Source organism: Armigeres subalbatus, chromosome 2 (assembly GCF_024139115.2).
Source record: "Armigeres subalbatus isolate Guangzhou_Male chromosome 2, GZ_Asu_2, whole genome shotgun sequence".
NCBI classification, from domain to species: Eukaryota; Metazoa; Arthropoda; class Insecta; order Diptera; family Culicidae; genus Armigeres; species Armigeres subalbatus.
Window position 1 is genome coordinate 194,626,083 of NC_085140.1, and position 15,098 is coordinate 194,641,180.

General features: G+C 41.2%; 1 protein-coding gene across 1 annotated transcript in view; it reads right to left on the reverse strand.

Annotated features, from left to right (window-relative positions):
- LOC134211452 (melatonin receptor type 1B-A-like) overlaps positions 1–11,224 on the reverse strand; it is a 272,782-nt gene extending 261,558 nt beyond the window's left edge. Inside the window, exon 1 of the mRNA XM_062688320.1 lies at positions 10,527–11,224. The gene's annotated coding sequence lies outside the window, so the exon portion shown is untranslated. The remainder of the gene's footprint in view (positions 1–10,526) is intronic.
- Positions 11,225–15,098: the final 3,874 nt, after the last annotated feature.

The following is a 15,098-nucleotide window of genomic DNA, read 5'->3' on the forward strand; positions in this document are numbered from 1 at the left end:
CTGTCTGTCTGGGTGTGAAAATATTAAAATTCGTCATTAAAGTCATTTTTGTTGATATATTCATTCACGTGCAAAAATCTTGTGAAATATTAGTGCACTACACTCTTTCACTTAATATGCTATTTCTTGTACCTTTCTACGAATGCAGAAATTTTTAAACGAACTGATATGGTTCATTCATCGTCATGGGTACATTTTCTTCCGATGTTCCTTACAGGAGAACAAGTTGGCACCATGCTGATGCCGCCCATTAGAAAAATCTCATTAGGAGGTCCAATCGCCTCTCGTTGACATGGACAGTAGACTATGCTTTAGCTCTACCAAACAACATACGAAACTGACGACGAGACGGGCGGATTGATTCTTGCTGTGTTTCGACAGCCTCAGTCACAGCGATAGATATTTAGACGAGTACCCGGTGCGAGCTTTGTCAACAAGCACAGTTGACTCAATCGTGTGATAAAAAATACTCCAGACGCGATGTGTCGGGGTGACTCATGGGGATAGTTAGGGATTTTCTTCGAATTTACAAAAAACATGTTTAAAGTTATATATACTCCGACCGAAATAAATCTACGGTTGTATAAGGCACCATGCGTCTCCATGAAAATGATTCACACATTTTTATCAGCTGTTTACCCAATCTACTATATTTTGAAAGAAAGCTCTCCCAGACCAGTATGTTATCAATCTCCATTCGACTCTCTACTCTCAGAAGAGTTGGAGATCTCCAGCTGATGAACTGTCTCATTATTATATCAAATCATCCAAGATCATTAAGGCTTCTGAATTTGGTTAACAAGCTAATGTAATCTAATATAATCTTTCCAACGAGGGCATTCCGAGTCTCACTCAGCAGTGGAGCGGCTTCTAATACACACGACATCGTTGTAAAAGTCCCACAAGACAGTATCCTTGGACTCATATGATCCAATCTGATTATCTTCGACATGCTAACATATTCAATATGTTGTTATGTTAGAAATACAAAGCAGATTCGATGGATACTGGGAAATGACTGATATCCCATCGTTAATAGCTGGTTATGGAACAACTCCTCGCAAGGGCAACTGTTGTATAATTGGTAATACGTCCGTGTACTTAATGGAATAGTGTGGGTTCAAGTCCCACCGGCAGCCGAATCTTTTTTCGCAATATCTCATAAAAAACATCTTAAATGGCAAACTGAACTATGTGTATCAACATTGAAGATCTTCTCCAAAACAAAATAATAAATACATTTTCCATTTTTTCCAAGTTTTTTTTTCACAAGCTTGTTGCTTACAACAACTGAGAGCTTATGATACAAACCAAATGTAGAATTGTTTGAGTGAGAAATCAAGAAAATTTCCAAACGAAAGATCCTTTAACCAGACTGTGAATCAAACCAACCAATTCAGGATAGCTAATGTCGAGCCTCTAACGTATTACTTACACACAGTTTGAGCTTCTGAATAGTTAAAAAACGTTGAAAACTGGATAGCAAAATGTTCGCCGAGTGATCACACCTTCCGGATTATATTTACTTTTCCATATACACAAAATATGATCATTTATGATTAATTGATCATTTGAAAATGCTTTTCGACGATGTATTTTGATGATGAGTTTTGGTGACAATTTTCACAGTTCAGAAAAGTGTCCCCGAGTACCGGACACTATCATCATGTTCAAATATGACTAAGTTCCTGTTTCATGAGTAGACATCGTTTAGAATAGTTATATTTTTCACTTGCTTTTTAAGTTGTTGATATTAAATTGTGTTAGTAGAGCTTATTTGACTCTCCAGCTAAATTGCCTACATTCTACTCCAAATTCCCACCATTATCAATATCATCTTCAATTTTTGTTCAGCTTATTTATGTGGCTTTCTGAAATTTCAGCAAGAAGAAACAATTGAAATGAAGTTAGTTTAACAGAACAGGTGTAACGAATGACTATTCGTTCTCATGAAAAATCTCACTGTCCGGACCCGGGGGACAACTACCGGGTACAGAAATTTATTTTACACCATAGTTACATTATATGTCTGACAAATTATGTTTAGAAATATGACTAATATTGCTCCAAATAAGCAGAATGCATTCGATTGACTTTGATATTGTTGATTCAAAGCTTCTAAAGTAAGGCGTAACACTTGGCGTAACATCAAAGATCAAAGTTTGTTTTGTTCAATTTCAAATTTTGTTCAAATTTTACAACATGAGACCCTGATATTTCGTGCAGGTGAAGCACTTTTCAATAGCTTTCTTTTGCACTACATAAGCTGGTGGAGGAACCTCTGCAAATGTTGTTTCGAGAAGTGTCCAGTATTAGGAGGCGTCCGGCACTGGAGTATCATCCCCAAAAGTATCGTTTCATTTTAGCCTTTCCCAGGGATTCTTCTGTTACAAGCTTACATCATTAACACTGACAGGGAGTGGAAAAAATGCATTTTCGACATACCCTCGAAAACCCGGAACATCTCCGGTGTCTGTGGATCAATCAATGATTCAAAAAAGGACAAAAAACTTAAAGAGTTCCTGCGTCCAATAGACACAGTTTAATCAAAACCGGATAAACTGGAACCAAATTATGCTAATTTGAATTTTCTTACTTTTTGTTGTCTAAGGTTTAGGGTCATTTTATCGAATGCTGTTTGCCCGAATGCCATGTGGCTGAAAAGGCCATTCGGCCGAATGTCGCTTGTCCGAACAGTTGAAATTTGTTTCCTTATTAAGTATGTGAAATGACAAGTGAGTAGGGAAAAGTGAGATGTAATAGGTGATAAGTGAGAAGATGGGGGTGAGTAGTAGGAAAATCAAAAACAAGAGGTTAGAAGTGAGTGATGGTAACGACATTGATATTATGGCACGTAACTTTGAGAGGATAGAGGAAGCCTACATCAGACCGAAAAGCGAAGCTAAACGCACAGAGAAACAGACGTCTCACTCAACACATGTTACATCGTTCACCTTTAAACGGTTGATATAATTTTTGTAGGTGGTCAATCGGCCAACGATGGCACTTCATTCGATTTTGCTTGTTTTTGGCATTTGCGCACTACCGCCATCTGGTTGCCGCTTGGCCACACACAGTGATTTTAGCATTGGGCGACAAAGTTTCCTTGACGATGATTGTGATTGCATTTTGCTCTAAGTGAGACGTCTGTTTCTCTGTGCAAAACGGATTGGACTAGTCGAAGACGAAGTACATGATAGAAAGAGGATTAAGAGAGAACAACGTAAGTCACCCACCACGAGTTTGTATTGGTGGTGACCACCGAAACGATACCAGCAGAGAAATTCGGAGACGCATCATGGCAGGAAATCATCCGCACTTTGGAATCCGCAAAACGCTCTGATCGAACAGAGCTCGCCGCCTTACCAAACTGACTGTCTACAAAACGCTTATTAGACCGGTAGTTCTCTATAGACACGAGATCTGGACGATGCTCGTGGAGGACCAACGCGCACTGGGAGTTTTCGAAAGGAAAGTGCTGCGTACCATCTATGGTGGGGTCCATCGTTCACACCGCGAAAATCGGACAACTGCAGTGCATGCGGTGAACCGCCGGAATGTAGGAATGTAATCCGATGAAAATGGTTCTTGACAACGATCTGACGGGAACAAGAAGGCGAGGTGCACAGCGAGGAAGGTGAATCGATCAGGTGGAGGACGATTCGCGGACCCCCCGCAGACTGTGTGGTTGGTGACGTGTAGCCATGAATCGAGCTGAATGGAGAAGACTTTTATGCACTGCACAGGCACTCCGGCCTTAGTCTGATAATAAATAAATAAATCTCTTTTGAGACAGTCAAAGAAACAGGAAAAAAGGAGATCAAGAAGGAACAAGGAAGAAATAAAGATTAATATCTTATTTCTTATCTCTTACTTCTTACTTCTTAATTTCCACTTCTCACTTTTTACTTCTTATTTCTCGCTTTTCCCTTCTTACTTTTTGTTTCTTTCTTTTTTGTGTTTTTTTTCATATCTCACTTTTCCATCTTTACCTTCTAATTATTTATTTTTATATTTTTTGCCACGCCGACGGCTATTAGAAGACTATTAAGCCAGTATCGTTCATTTATACATTTTTATAGATGCTGGGTCATTAGGCCGAAGGCCGTTAGGCCGAAGGTCATTAGGCCGAAGGCCATTAGGCCGAATGGTCATTAGGCCGAATGGTCATTAGGCCGAATGGCCATTAGGCCGAATGAGAACTGGGGAGTGCGAAGTGAGGAAGAAGTAGAACGGAAGAAGGAAAAAGGAAAAAGGAAAAAGAAGAAAAAAGGAAGAAGGAAAAAGGAAGAAGGAATAAGGAAGAAGGAAAAAGTAGGAAAGAAGAAGGATGAAGGAAGAAGGAAGAAGGAAGATGGAAGATGGAAGATAAAAGAAGAAAGAAGGAAGATGGAAGATTAAAGAAGGAAGATGGAAGAAGGAAGAATGAAGAAAGAAGACAGACAGACAGGAAGAAAACGGAGTAAAGAAGAAAGAAGAAGGAAGACGAAAGAAGGTAGAAGGAAGAGAGAAGAAGGAAGAAGAAAGAAGGAAAAAGAAAGAAGTTAGAAGAAAGAAGGAAGAAGAAACAAAGAAGAAAGAAGAAAGAAAAGGGAAGAAGAAAGAAGCAAGAATGATATAAAAGAAGGAATAAGGAAGAAGGAAGAAGGAAGAAAGAAGAAGGAAGAAGAAAAACGGGAGAAAGAAGGAAGAAAAAGGATGAAAGAAGAAAGAAGGACGAAGGGAGAAGAAAGAAAGTAGAAGGAAAAGGGAAGAGGAAAGAAGGAAGATGAAAGAAGGAAGAAGAAAGAAAAAATAATGAAGATCGAAAAAAGAATAAGGAAGAAGGAAGAAGAAAGAAAAAATAATGAAGATCGAAAAAAGAATAAGGAAGAAGGAAGAAGGAAGAAGGAAGAAGGAAGAAGGAAGAAGGAAGAAGGAAGAAGGAAGAAGGAAGAAGGAAGAAGGAAGAAGGAAGAAGGAATAAGGAAGAAGGAAGAATGAAGAAGGAATAAGGAAGAAAGAAGAAAGAAGAAGAAGGAAGAAGGGAGGAGAAAGAAGAAAGATAGAAAAAAGAAGAAGGAAGAATGAAGAAGGAAGACGGAAAAAGAAAGAAGAAAGAAGGAAAAAGTAAGAAGGTAGATGGAAGAAGAAAGAACAAAGAAAGAAAGAAGGAAGAAAGAACAAAGAAAGAAAGAAGGAAGGAAGAAATAAGAAGGAAGAAGAAAGAAGGAAGAAGGAAGAAGGAAGAAGGAAAAAGGAAAAAGGAAGAAGGAAGAAGGAAGGAAGAAATAAGAAGGAAAAAAAAGAAGGAAGAAGGAAAAAGGAAGAAGGAAGAAGGAAGAAAAAAGAAGGAAGAAATAAGAAGGAAGAAGGAAGAAGGAAGAAAGAAGGAGGAAGAAGAAAGAAGGAAGAGGGAAGAAGAAGGAAGGAAAAAGGAAGAAGGAAGAAGTGTGAAGGAACAGGGAAGAAGATATAAGGAAGAAGGAATAGGGAAAGAAGGAAGAAGGAAGAATAAAGAAGCAAGAAGGAAGAAGGAAAAATGAAGAAGAAAGAAGGAAAAAAGAAGAAGGAAGAAGGGGTAATATGAAGGATGAACTTCTAATTTTTCACTTTTTGCTTCTTTTTCCTAATTCGGCCTAATGGCCATTCGGCCTAATGACCGTTCGGCCTAATGACCATTCGACCTAATGACCTTCGGCCAAATGGCCTTCGGCCTAACGGCCTTCGGCCTAATGGCCTGACACCATATTTTTACTATCGGAAATACATATTTTCAGTCAAGTTCATATTACATTTACCTACTTCCAAGTATACAGAATTTATTAGATGGCGACCTACCCACAACTGTAACTAGCACTAGCTGATTTTGCTGGGGCAAACATAAAACATTTTTTTCTAATACTGCGTCTGATTTTCCGAATTTAACTCAACTTAAATTATAAAGTGACACCAGAGCTGAAGAGTTCTCGAAGTAATTTTTGAAGAGTTTTTGGAGGAATTTCCAGAAGATCTTCAGGGAAAACTTCAAAAGAAATTCCTTGTAGAAAAACATTATAGGGGACCATCCATAAAAATCTAAATAATACGCAGGTAGGTTTCTGGAGGAATTCACGGGGAAATTGCGTAATAGCTCCTATGGAACTTTTGGGCTCCAGAGAAATTTTGAAATTATACGAAGGACTTCCGGACGAACTCCCTGAGGAGCGAGCTTCGCAAAGAATTCCTGAAGAAACTTCCGAAGAAATTATTTAAGAAACTTCCTGAGATGGAACTTATGTAGGAATTCCAGGAAGAATTCTTGGAGGATTTTCCAAGGAATTCCTGGAGAAGCTTCTCAAAGAATTCCTGGAGGAACATCGCAACTAATTTCTGGTAGAACCTTCGGGCAAAATTGCTGGAAGAACATCCGGCGGAATTCCTGGAGCAACTATTGAAAGAAATGATGGAGGAATTCCCGGACGCATTTCTGGAGGAACATCAAAAAGGATTCTCTCAGGAACTTCAGGAGAAATTATGGATGAATACCTGGAGAAACTTCAAGAAGAACTCTTGAAGGAGTTCCTGGATAAGCGTCCGGAGGAATACCTGAAGGCAAGGATGTTAACGATCATTTAGTAATTTGCGTTCGATCATTTAGTAGTTTGTCAATAACACATTCCAGAAGCTGAATTTCAAATTATGTTGTATGGTGGACTTCTGGTGCGAGGGTTTTTCTACAGCTCTGCCTGGTGGTTCGTTGTTTGAGTTCCGCTAGTAACGGAGTTATAGCTATAGTTTCAGTAACTTAGACTAAATGATAACAAAATTCCAATCATTTAGTTAGTTGAATTCTAATAACCACCCATTAGGCAAAGTTGTAGAAAACCCTTCGCACTAGAAGTCCACCATACAACATATTTTGAAATTCAGCTTCTGGAATGTGTTATTGACAAACTACTAAATGATCGAACGCAAATTACTGAATGATCGATTACATCCTTGCCTGAAGGAACTCCCGGAAGAATTCCTGGAAGAATTTCCAGAGGGATTCTTGGAGAAACTTCCGAAGAAATTGCTTTGGAAACTTCCTGAGGAATTCCTGTAAGAATTTTGATATAACTTTCGTAGGAACTCTTAGAAAAACTTTTGGAGGAAGTTTTAGAGGAATTCGGGAAGTACTTCCCAACAAACTCCTGGTGGAAATTTGGAGGAACTTCCGGGGGAAAGCCTGAAGAAACTTCTGGAGCATTTCATTTAGTTTATATCTGAACATATAACACTGAATCAACGATTTGACACCACACGGTTCGAGGCCGCATATCTCTATCCTCGAATGCGCCCCACGCTCGCCAAGTCGTTTTGCACCTGGTCTGCCCACCACGCTTGGTGTGCTACGCGCCGGATCGTAAGCGAACACCATCTTTGCAGAGTTGCTGTTTGGCATTCTTGCAACTTGCTCTGCCCATCGTACCCTTCCGGCTTTAGCTACTATCTGGATACTGGGTTCGCCGTAGAGCTGGAAGAGCTCGTGGTTTATTCTTCGCTGCCACACACCGTCTTCTTGCACACCGCCAACGATGGTCCTAAGCACCCGTTTCTCAAACACTCCAAGTGCTTGCAAGTCTTGCTCGAACATGGTCCAAATTTCATGTCCGTAGAGGACTACCGGTTTTATCACCGTCTTGTACATCACACATTTGGTGCGGTGGCGAATCTTTTTTGACCGCAGTTTCTTCTGGAGCCCGTAGTTGGCCCGACTTTCACAGGTGATGCGCCTTCGTATTTCACGACTAACATTGTTATCAGCCGTTAGCAAGGATCCAAGGTAGACGCATTCCTCGACCACCTCGAAGGTATCCCCGTGTACAGTTCTGCCACCTTTGCAAATGTTCGGCCGACAATGTCCATGTCATCCGCGAAAAAAATAAATTGACTGAATCTGTTGAAAATCGTACCCCGGCTGTTACACCCGGCTCTCCGCATGACACCTTCTAGCGCAATGTTGAACAACAGGCACCTTGCCTTAGTCCCCGGCGCGATTCGAACGAACTGGAAATCTTCACACAGCTTTGTACACCATCCACCGTTGCTTGATCAGTCTGGTAAGCTTCCCAAGGAAGCTGTTCTCGTCCATAATTTTCCATAGCTCTATACGGTCTATACTGTTGTATGCCGCCTTGAAAAAAATGAACAGATGATGCGGTATTCACGGCATTTTTGAGGAATTTGCCGTACAGTAAAGATCTGGTCCTTTGTCGAGCGGTCGATAATGGGATATCACTTTGTAGGCGGCATTAAGAATGGTGATCGCTCGAAAGTTCTCACACTCCAGCTTGTCGCCTTTCTTGTAGATGGGGCATATAACCCCTTCCTTCCACTCCTCCGGTAGCTGTTCAGTTTCCCAGATTCTGACTATCAATTTGTGCAGGCAAGTGGCCAGCTTTACCGGGCACATCTTGATAAGCTCAGCTCCGATACCGATACATCCATCCTGTTGGATGGCTTCCTTAACTTCTCTCAAGGTGGGGGTTGGTTGGCTTTCATCGTCCGCTGATCTGACGTAGTCATCTCCTCCGCTGCCTTGGCTTTCACTGCCTGTATTCTCAGCGCCTTTCAAATGTTCCTCGTAGTGCTGCTTCCAGTTTTCGATCACCACACGTTCGTCCGTCAAGATGCTCCCTTCCTTATTCCTGCACATTTCGGCCCGTAGCACGCAACCTTTGCGGGATGCGTTGAGCTTCTGATAGAACTTGCGTGTTTCTTGAGAGCGGCACAGCTGTTCCATCTCCTAGCACTCCGCTTCTTCCAGGCAGCGTTTCTTCTCCTGAAAGAGCGGGTCCGCTGTCTTCGCTTCCGTCTATAACGTTCCACGTTCTGCCGGGTACCTTGTTGCGCTGCGTCCTTCTCCTCCAGAATGTGTCTGCACTCTTCGTCGAACCAATCGTTCCGTCGACTTCGTCCCACATACCCGACGTTGTTCTCCGCTGCGTCGTTAATGGCTGCTTTAACTGTATTACAGCAGTCCTCAAGAGGGGCCTCATTGAGCTCACCCTCTTACGGCAACGCTGCCTCGAGATGCTACGCTTATGCAATGGCGACATCAGGTTGCTTTAGTCGCTCTAGGTCGTACCGCGGCGGTCGTCGGTACCGACCGCCGACGGATAGTTTTGGGGGCAGTTTAATCATCACCAGATAGTGGTCAAAGTCGATGTTAGCGGCACGATATGTCCTGACGTCGATAATGTCGGAGAAGTGCCGTCCATCAATCAGAACGTGGTCGATTTGTGGCTTGCAGGGCCTGACGGCGATCGGTTTAGTAGTTTCCGAGTCTATGAGGGACTACACTGCCGCTAACCGCAAGTCAGACTTATCTGGATATGGCGTCCATATACAGATAAGTCTGACTTGCGGTTAGCGGCAGTACATACAGGAATTCGTTTGCATGTATACAGAAGAGAAGAAGATATTATCCCAGGATTATAAAAAAAACACTAAAATACTTGTCAAACAATTGATGAAAATATTAGGAATCTGTTTTGCAAATGTTTACGTTTTCATTAGTGTTTAGTAATGGGCCCTTTCAAATGCTACGAAAAGTGGTAGAGGCATCGTCGCTATTCGATTGGCCATAGACCCCCAATAGCACGACAAAATTGCTCCGCAGCATCACAGCAGTGTGATATAGCGTGCGTATGTAAAGGAATTTGAGGAATTATTATGCCCTTCAACGAATAATAAAAGTTCAAAATATGATAAAGAAATGCAATTTTTCAAATTCTGAGAGAGAAAAAATGCATCAATACTTTGAGCTGAAGTCTGTATATGAGCAAACCAACATTTTGATAAAATCAGTGTTAAATTCAACAAGAATCTTTGATTTTGGTGGCAACATATCAAAATAATTTTGAAAATAATCAAAATATATAACATACAACAACAAACAAATAATGAAAATCTTTGCCGCTAATTTTTCTGCCCCAAGGTTCAGTCATTTACAGCGCCTTGCCTCTTACATCCCTATTCATGTATTGTTGATAATTGGTATGTCAAAGTATTTCTTTGTTAGAAGCCAGCCGGCCAGAAGCTACGAAACAAGCGTAGAAACCACAAAATTTCATACTTTAGCTGTACTTCCTGTGCTGTTGATGGAAGCTTCCGGTAGAACCAGCTTCGAAACTAGTTCACTACTTTACTACAGCTATCCGCTGGTATCTAAATTATCCATAGAGAATTGCCTCGCTGACAGGCAACTACCAAGAACCTAACTATTAGTCGAGGAGTCGTCTTTCTCCCACAAACTAAAACAATATGTTATAAATTATGGTTGGTCATGCAACCGAGCGTTGTTGCCGTTCATCACGCCGATCTGAATACACACTCCGTCACCCACCTCCCATAAGAATGCTCCACCAACTTGGGTTTGAGGGAAAAAATGGTGTTACTGGAGTCGTTTGATGCTATTTTTGGTATCCTACTCGAATGACAAGAACTTGGAGCGCTATAACAAAGTCGTAAATAAGCAGGAGAACGAGAATATCCTTTGGAACTGGCATGTGATAACTTACCGAGAGCTGCAGGAGTACCTGACTCGTATATTGCAGGACACATACACTCACATGGGATGACCAGGACTTAAAGCTACTTTCACGCCTATTAGAGTTTCCACTCTAACAACGAAGCCACCGTTCCTACGGAATTGAATCTCACTTCCGCTCGTTTACTTCCCGTAGCAAGTCGGATTCCACAACGCTCCACCGACTGCTGCACACGGCACTGTACACTGCTTTACTTCCACCAGCACTGTGGGAACCGTACCGTAATTAAATTGGGTCCCCCGCTCGCCGGAAGTCAAAGGCGATGAGAGTTAACGATTACGAGAGAACAAGACACACTGCTGCCCTTAGGTGGGGACGTAGAAAAAGAAACACTTGTTAGTGCCACCCATAACCCCACGATCCGTAGTCTACTTGCTCCTGGACCGTGTCGCCGTCATTTGTCGATATGTTGGCACTTGACACATTTCACATAGTTGGCATCCAATTTTAAAACGAACTGATAGTGAACCATCCCAACATCCCTTCACATACAGGTGGTTAGTCTTATGAAAAATTAAATTATCACTCAACCAATAAAGGATTGCCAAGTAAAAGGCCTGTTATTCCAGCACTAACTGCGCTTTTTCTGCTCACTGCAACACTGACTGCTGCCTTTAAAATAGGAACTATTGCAATCCTTCAAACGGGACGACACATCCTGTCGGGCGGAGGGCTGGAACCGTTTTGACTGTGTTGAACTTCAGCAGCACGGTAAGGAAAGAAAGCTCCATCACTGAGAAGTGAATTGAGTAATGAGAACGAGAGAGCTTGCTCTAGTAAGCAGGTGAGAATTGGGATGAGTGCAAGTTAAAAGTTGCGTAGGAGAAGTTGTTTGGCTGAAGTTGGATGCAAGTTCGAAAGGCTTAAACTTATTTTAGGGGACGTTCATATTTTATGTAGGCATTTATTTTTCCGTTATTATTTTTCAAAAACACCCTGTTACTTGCCAACATTTCGGAAATCTTTTGTGCAAGAGTTAGAAATTGAAATATTTAAATCTGTATTGTCTCAGCGTCATATAAATAGGGCCGGTCTTGAGAACGTTTAGCCATCTTTGCCTATACTTCGAGCGTTGATTTGTTAGCCTACTATGATATGTAGTATCGAAAGCTCCCTCCTGTAAAGTCGCGTCGAAATCGGAATCGAGAAATAACAAGCACATCAGCGCGCTCTCGATAGCAGTCAAATTCAACTGTCTTTATTTCCATTTTTCTTTTAAAGCAGACCCCACACGACGGAAAAAGTTTGACAAAATCTTGATTATTGAAGAAAAAGATTGATGGTGTGAGTGCGAACCCAAAATATTGAAGTAAATATTGAGGGAAATCAGAAAAGTTTGATATTCCTTTCAATATTTCCCCTCATCTCCCCCCGCAGTTTGCCCACAGGAGTCGATGACGGTTGAGTGTGTGCGTGTTTTGTGCGTTATACCGCTATTTGATTCGTATTCGTTCAAGAAAAAATTGAGTTTTTCTTCAGCTACGGCCATGCCGGCTAATCAGTGAACATATTGAAGAAAAGTTTGATGAAAAGTTTGACGAAAAAAGTATTGTCAATATATGCCTCGTGTGGGGTCTGCTTAACAAGTACAATCTCAAGTTACACGGCATGTACATAAGTAGGTGAGGACGATTCAAGGTTTATATATACATCATTTGAACAGGAACGATACTACATTTCTCCCTTTCATTATTATTCAAAATTCCTGAGATCGAAATCTTCTAAGTATGATGGTTTTTTAATTTCTCTTTTAGGGCGGTATTTTAAGTTATCGCTTAGTGCTTGGAATGATGATGGTGATTTGCGTGCTATGCCACAGTTGTGTTCCGTGTCGCCTCCGTGCAAGTATCTGCAGAAATACTCTTCTCGTGTTGACATGCAGTTTGATGTTCACCCATCTCTACTGCATTGTTAGGGTTCTCGATTAGAGCTGATTCATAGTTAACAGCTGGGAACAGCTTCTTCAAATGCGATACGTTCCTATAAACGACTCTATCCGATTCTGTTGATTATAACTTGCAACCCGTTTCTCTGCGACCAATTAGGGGAGAACGGTCCAAAATGCACCCCTGGGGCAAAATGGCCTCACTCATAAAATCACTCATATAATATGTTGTAGTACATTTATGAACGAATATTACCATTACAATTCATAATTAGTTATCCATCATTGAGCTCCATCGGAAAAAAAATAGCAAAATACCTTCATATTCACTCAAATTTAACGATTTGCTATTCTTCCACCACATCCGTAAGATTGTAGTTCAAACCATTAAGAAAAAACAAACAACCATGCGTTCACCATCATTTTACATGCAATTGAGTCATTTTAGACCACCATTCGGGCGTTTTGCCCCAGGCCTATTTTTGAAACATTTTTTAAATGCGTTAGAAAGTCATGAAAACTTTATTGTTTTGAATAGGAGATCATTGTGAAATGTAGCTGGGTTTGTAAATTTTGCACCTATACGTTGAAATGGTTAGGTATTTTTGTTTATATGGGCAAAAACATCGAAAAAGCTTAAGGGGTGCATTTTGGACCGTTCTCCCCTACTTTATACTCTTCTGGATCGAAATTCGACGGAAGCTTGTTCTCTTTTTGAACCCGTTTCAAAACAACTTTATCCCTCACGTCCACCCCATCTAGCTTTGCTCTGTGCCATGCATCTGCATATTCTGCCTCTTTCATTTTCTTCACGTGATCCCGATTCTGGACTTCTTCGAGTATCGTATTTCCTTTGAGCATCAAGCCGGGTAGTTTATCTTTCAGTTTCCTCCCAAACATTCGTGACGTTGGTGCTACCCCTGTTGTTGAATGAGGTGTTGAGTTATGCATCAAAATGAAAGATCTAAGGTCCCATTGCCAATCAGTAGCAGCGGTTTCTTGACTGATTTTCAAGCGCTTTCCAATTGATCTATTTATTTTTCAACTTTCCCGTAGGCTTGGGGTCAGTATGGAGTTGTTCTTCGTTGTTAAATACCATATTTCTTGCAGAAGCTTAGGAAATCACTGCTTGTGAATTGAGGACCATTGTCTGTTTTCAGTGTCTCTGGCACCCCAAAACGACAAAAGGTTTCGTGCAATGCTTTAACAGTCAATCTGGCCGTGATCTGCTTCATAATGATTATCTTCGTGATCTTCGATTCGTGAGCGATTTCAAGCGTTCTTCCTATAGGCGTATCTGGGATGACAAGCCTATTGCCTCTCAATAACAAGTTATGCACCACGCAAAGCTCAGAGCTAAATAATTTGAACTCTTTGGTTTGTTCTGTCCAAACCCTGTATTCAAGCTTTCAATTACTTTCTGCAGAGTTGCATCGTTTGCAGTTGCAGCTGCCACTTCTTCAACTGTGATAGCCTCTGGAATCCCGGATAATGCTTCATAATCATACGTCTGGAGACGTAACACCCATCTCTCTATCCGTGCGCATGGTTCGGTTCTTTCCTTGAAAAGGAAGTGTAATGGTTTACAATCGGTTACTAGCTTGAATTTCTTGCTGATGAAATTTTTCGACGGCCCAAACTGGGGCAAGTGCCTCTCTCTGTGTCTGGAAATATTTCTGCTCAGTTTCTGTCAAGGCCTTACTTGCAAATGAAATGATCCTTGTTTGGCCACCTTCTTCCTGTTGAAGTAGTATGGCACCCAGCCCTATTGGACTGGCATCTGCTATTACAACACAAAGGTCTTTTGGATCGTAATATCCAAAACATTTTGAATTACAAATGGCTGTTTTATATCTTCAAATGCTTTCGAGTGACAGTCTTGCCATTCGAATTTTTCCCCCGTGCGCAACAAATTTCGCAGATCTGCAGTTTTATCGGCCAAAAGGGGAATAAAACGTCCGACATATGTCACCAACCCTAAAAACGTGAAACGTGAACGTGACCTTTAAGTTGCAAAGTCGCGTCGAAATCGGATTCGAGAAATAACAACACGCGCTGATGTGCTCTCGATAGCAGTCAAAATTCAACTGTCTTTATTTCCGTTCTTCTTTTAACAAGTACAATCTCAAGTTACACGGCATATACCTAAGTAGGTGAGGACGATTCAAGGTTTATATATATCATTTGAACAGGTACGATACTACACCTCCCAGGTCCAACCAAGATGACAGCGTGTTAATTGTAGACCTCTAATCCAATATTGAACCGCTTTCAATTTGCGTTGTTTGATCGAATTGAAATTCTTGGGAATTCATTATGGTTTGTGATCAACTTCTCATCGTCCCGAAGAAGATACAAACTTTTAATTCTTGTAATGTCGAGATTCACAGTAGGAAGGTTCATATTCTTGATTGTCCGCATGTTCTTAATTCATCTCGTACCACTTAGCTTGGTTGCTTGGTCCAGAAATTTGAAAGGATTGCACAGACATACAGATATAACCCATTGACCATTCACTCATCAAATTCATCGTCGTACAAACACTATCGACATCTGTTGTTTTCACATATATAGTTGGGCGAATCTCGAACCAGATGGCTTTAGTGGGCAATCGTCGAACTCGAGCAAATCCAATGCGCGGGCCACTTCTGACCGAT